At 38.7% G+C, this 6,000-nt stretch overlaps 1 pseudogene; it reads left to right on the top strand.

Annotated features, from left to right (window-relative positions):
* The window catches only part of LOC123992334, a 66,189-nt pseudogene continuing 60,189 nt past the window's right edge, over nucleotides 1–6,000 (top strand).

The raw sequence follows: 6,000 nt of genomic DNA, 5'->3' as shown, positions 1-6,000 counted from the left end.
ATGACTGTCACATTCAAAAAGGAGGAGGAAACTGGATATCTGGTCCCGGTTATCCAAACTAATCTTAAGGCAACCAATGGTTCTAACGATGAACTGAGCCGTAAGAAGGTTTTGAGAAACGGGGCTCTGATTAACACGAGTAAGTACTGTCTTAACTACAGAGGCACAAACTCTGCAGTTGTTGAACTGATGTTTGGTGTTAAAGGCGAAATCTGCCATTGTTACATCTATATTTGGACTTTTAAATGGTTTATTTATAGCCATTGATTCTTGAAGAATATAACACATGCCTCATGAGCTTAGTTCAACTGTTGTACCCCATCAGGACCCCAAATAAACTTGTTTAACTCCAATGTCTGGAAACAATGTAAATCAACACTGTATAGCCTCAACATGGTTAAATATATAATGTTGATGTCATGGATAGTCAGTCATTGCATCCATAGGTCTGTTTATGAATTTGAGAGTAGTTATATTTCTCCAGCCCCATCCATCATCTTATTACCAAAACAGTGGTGGAATGACAGCTTTGTTATTGTTTAAACTGCAGATTGGTTGATGGGGATTTTTTAAAGGGACAACCTAGGATTTAAACAGAACAAAATGCCTGCCCTGAGACTTGGTTTGGTAAACAACTGAGGGATGGTGGTTTGAGAAATGTAACCCCTCTCAAATTCATAGAGAAAGCTATTGTAGCCACCGTAACCCAACACCTAGTGACCTGGTCAAGAAGTTCAGACATCTTGGCGTAACAGTTATAAGGTGTTGACTTGACAGTCGCTGGAACCAGGTTTGAGTTCAGCTCAGGGCTATCCCCTGAATTCACTACACTATGAATACAAGGACTGGCCATCCATGATGTCATAATGATAGATTAACCAGGTTTCTAGGCTATATAGTATATTCTAGAATTCATCCATGATGTCATAATAATAGTTTAACCAGGTTTCTAGGCTATATAGTATATTCTAGAATTTATCCATGATTCATAATGATAGTTTAACCAGGTTTCTAGGCAATATAGTATATTCTAGAATTGCCAGTGTAGATTTCTTGTGGGGGTCAAATTGTTTATAAGTCATTGTTTAATATTCAGCCAATTTGATTCATTACATTACAATTTAACCAGGGTCTGTAGTGACATCTCAAGCACTATATCCTATCCAAGCCACATGGAAGCCCAACATTGACTACCGTTGGCTGGCATGCATAACTTCCAGTGAATTAAGCTTACTGGTGTTCCCCCAGCGTTAGGGCAACCCCATTCCTATTTTAAATTCCTGGAGATTATTGGACATTTTCCAGTACCTTTAGAATTGTCCAGTATCTGTACTGTTTTCTTAGAAGTAGGTAGCAGAATCAATATAGTTAACCATTAGACATATGTGATTGTGCAAAGCTGGATCAACACACCTGGTCATTTTGGGCCTTTGGACAGGAACATTGGTTAATCATTTGGAAGCACCAGAGGCTTGGACTTGTGAAGGCCATTGGACAGGAACATTAGTTAATCAGTTATAGGCACCTGCAATAGGAGTGTGCATGTCTGTTTATTTTTGTGTCATTGCAATGGTCACGCCACCAATAGAATCAATGCCCTAATGTCTGAGCCAATCAGAGAATGGAAACTAAGCAGAAAGATAAGGGTGGCCAAGGCTAAAGGGTATTAATCATTTACATAAAGGGGAGTGACTATGTTATGCTGTGGGACAGTTTTTTTGTAGTCTGAAATGCTCTCTAACTACGTCACATTTAGTGTCTCCTTATGTTGCGCTGGGAAAACAGTTTTCATGGGCACAGACATCCTAAATAATGTCATAGTTTACTAAATCCAATGGTTCTAACCGAGAGTCACCTTAACTTTAACACCCAAATCGATACTGTCATTATCGCGGTTCTTCAATAATTACACATAATACTTAATACTGTAGCTGTTTAGTTACAGTCACATGTTCAACTATCATCAGATGATCTAGGAAATCATTTTCTGAATGACAGTCAAATGACGAACATCACGACATGCAACAACAACCAAAGTGCTTCTTCATTCATTACTCTGGTAAAGACAGTTATGCCGTGCTCCACGTTGGATTCAACATCCCTAAAAAAATTGGTCTTTATAATGTGTTATTGTGTGCTTGATTTAAAGTAGGGTCTTGTTAGTCTGTTTGGACACAGAGATACTTTGTTCCTAATGTGTAGAGAACTGTTCCTTGATTGATTAGCTATTGTTCAACACACAGAGCTAAATAATAATAATAATAATAATAATAATATATTATATTCCTTTATTCAGGTCATTTAGAATGACAACACATTACAGAGTAGCCTAGTGGGATTATTCACAAAATTATCTGGTGATCAGGTTAGGAAATGTCATGACAAAGATATTTTCCATGTTTCACCTGAAATATTACATGATAGGTCTATGTTGTTGTAAGGTGAAATTTTTATTTATTTTTATTTTTATTTATTTATTTCACCTTTATTTAACCAGGTAGGCAAGTTGAGAACAAGTTCTCATTTACAATTGCGACCTGGCCAAGATAAAGCAAAGCAGTTCGACAGATACAACGACACAGAGTTACACATGGAGTAAAACAAACATACAGTCAATAATACAGTATAAACAAGTCTATATACAATGTGAGCAAGTCAGGTGAGAAGGGAGGTAAAGGCAAAAAAGGCCATGGTGGCAAAGTAAATACAATATGGCAAGTAAAAACTGGAATGACTGGAAGTGTGCAAAGTTTTGCAATGGAAGAATGTGCAAAGTAGAAATAAAAATAATAGGGTGCAAAGGAGCAAAATAAATAAATTAATTAAATACAGTTGGGAAAGAGGTAGTTGTTTGGGCTAAATTATAGGTGGGCTATGTACAGGTGCAGTAATCTGTAAGATGCTCTGACAGTTGGTGCTTAAAGCTAGTGAGGGAGATAAGTGTTTCCAGTTTCAGAGATTTTTGTAGTTCGTTCCAGTCATTGGCAGCAGAGAACTGGAAGGAGAGGCGGACAAAGAAAGAATTGGTTTTGGGGGTGACGAGAGATATACCTGCTGGAGCGTGTGCTACAGGTGGGAGATGCTATGGTGACCAGCGAGCTGAGATAAGGGGGGACTTTACCTAGCAGGGTCTTGTAGATGACATGGAGCCAGTGGGTTTGGCAACGAGTATGAAGCGAGGGCCAGCCAACGAGAACAGGTGGAAATGGTGGGTAGTATTGGGGCTTTGGTGACCAAACGGATTCCACTGTGATAGACTGCATCCAATTTGTTGAGTAGGGTATTGGAGGCTATTTTGTAAATGACACAGAGCAAAGTCGAGGATTGGTAGGATGGTCAGTTTTACTCAGGGTATGTTTGGCAGCATGAGTGAAGATGCTTTGTGTGGAAAAAACTCAAATCTTCACTCACCATTTTTGCTCCAGGCAGATATACTAGATTTAACTTTGGATTGGAGATGTTTGATATGGGTCTGGAAGGAGAGTTTACAGTCTAACCAGACACCTAAGTATTTGTAGTTGTCCACGTATTCTAAGTCAGAGCCATCCAGAGTAGTGATGTTGGACAGGCGGGTAGGTTTAGCAGATCGGTTGAAGAGCATGCATTTAGTTTTATGGCTCTTACTGTTGGTCTATGCTATTGTTAGGTGAAGTGGGGCGGCAAGTGGGTCGGCAGGTAGTGGTTAGAGCAGAGGTGGGCAAACATTTTTGACTAGTGGGCCACAATGGGTTCTAAAATTTGACAGAGGGGCCATCCAGAAGCATTTGGAGGGAGTGTTTGGGCCGGATATACTAAAGCATTAAATGTAGTGTGTGCAAACCTCATAGCACAGTAAGAACACTACAACCCAATTTATTAACTGTCTTTCAAATGTGAAAAATAGCCCTTATCAGTTAATAAATTTGTCTCAAGGAATATGCAAGATATGGCATTTACATACTATTTCGCAGATACTGGGAGGAGGAAATGTAAATAGATTAAAATAACATACGCACTGTGATTTATCAAGATTGTGTCTGTTTTTTATAAGTTTCAATCGAAGGTGCAAAGTTAAAGAAATCAACATTTATTGAAAAATGGAATCACTTTCAACATTCAAAACATATTATTACACAACGAAATACTCAAGCTCAATAATATCTACTTGTGTTAAACTCCGCAAAATCATGGATGGATTGTCCTGACCGCACGCTCTACAAACTCGCCACGGACGCCCTCGCTTTCACGCGCAAACAGTACACGTGTATCTTGCCAAGCACACAGACATAGGCTGTATTAAATATCCTACCTGCAGCTGAAAATTAGCCTTTGCTAATTTGAATGCCAGCAAATAACTTGCCTTGGTACTCGACTCTTGAATTGCAGTTTGTCAGTGAAAAGTTCTGTTGACTCTGTAAATTAGCTGCCAACCTCTGAGCAGTAGCCGCCCGTTCTGTGTTGACTGCTTTAGCATAGTTTGCATGCTTCGTGGCAAAGTGACGGCTGATATTGTACTCTTTGAAAACCGCAACAGCTTCTTGGCATATCAGACATACAGCAGTTGATCGGACTTCGAAGTATCCAGTCTGTTTCTTATTAAACACGAGTGGAATTGCTTCCACTGTGATTTACCGCTCCGATTTGTCTAGGAGTGTTGCATATTTCCTTAACTGGATTAAATTTTCACAAAAGGGCATTCTGTCCACTTTTTCTTTGGTCCGCTCATTTTCACAGAAGGGCTTAATGGTGACGTGAAACGAAGTGTATAGTGAAATAAAGAGAAATACGCGCCACTCCAACAACGGTCAATGTGTTTTGAGTGCGCCATCTATTGGGGAAACGTGGGCATTGCAGGGAAAGGGGAAAAAGGAGGTTTTTACTATAATTTGGATTAAATGTTCGGGCAATTATTAAAAAGCCTAAACCTGTGGCCACCATGGGCCGTAGTTTGCCCATGTTGGGTTAGAGCGTTAGAGCCAGTACTCAAAGTTTCTAAGATTGAATCCCGAGCTGACAAGGTAAAAATCTGTCGTTCTACAGTCTCATTCTGAGCAAGGCATTCCGTCAAACAATAATTTGAGTCCCACCAGTTAAATGAGTCTGTAAATAAAATTTGGGTTCTTAGGTTTATGTTACTCAAGCTAAAGTTATATAAGATAACATGGTACAGTTGTTGTTAGAACTTATGGGTCCAACAGTAGGTTTATGCGTGTTACCATCAGGTGGATTTAAATGGGAGGAGAGTAAAAGAGAAAGTATGTTGTTGAATTACATTTGGCCAATAACACAAACATATTGGGTGCATTTGTCAGGTCTATGCTTATTTTAACCCTAATTTGTTAAACACTTAGTGTTCAAACCCTCATTGTCAGGCTGATGGCAAATAGCCAAAGAGCATTTTACTTGTTGAAGTGTATAAAAAAAGTATAAAGCAGTCGATTTGCGACAATAACACAAACATATTAAGCAGGAGATTCAAACGATGTCACAATTATAATCCAAAAGTAATGTGAAATGCACCCATAAGCAACCTGCAAATGGAGGCTATTTTTGCTGTCAGCCTATGAGAACTCCCCTGAGTTTTCCCCCACGGTGGTGAATTAGTGAATAGACACAGAGCTTAATGTGAGTTTCCTTGAGTAGCACTCATGATCTTGCACTGTAATATTCAGAATACATTGTGGAAAAACTAAAATCTTCACTCACCATTTTTGCTCCAGGCAGATATACTACATCCATAACTAGTGGTTTTCATTACCAGATATACTACATCCATAACTAGTGGTTTCCTCAGTTACCAGATATACTACATCCATAACTAGTGGTTAATTCAGATTAACTCACTATATCTTACATCCATAACGGGTCATAATGGCAAATTATATAATAATAATAATATAATAATAATAATAATAATAATAATATAAGATGACTGGGTGTTTCGCTCATTACCAGATATACTACATCCATAACTAGTGGTTTCCTCATTACCAGATATAATACATCCATAACTAGCGGTTT

This window comes from Oncorhynchus gorbuscha, linkage group LG13 (assembly GCF_021184085.1).
Source record: "Oncorhynchus gorbuscha isolate QuinsamMale2020 ecotype Even-year linkage group LG13, OgorEven_v1.0, whole genome shotgun sequence".
Lineage (NCBI taxonomy): Eukaryota > Metazoa > Chordata > Actinopteri > Salmoniformes > Salmonidae > Oncorhynchus > Oncorhynchus gorbuscha.
The sequence above is the reverse complement of the archived record's forward strand: the minus strand, read 5'-3'. Positions and strand labels throughout refer to the sequence as shown.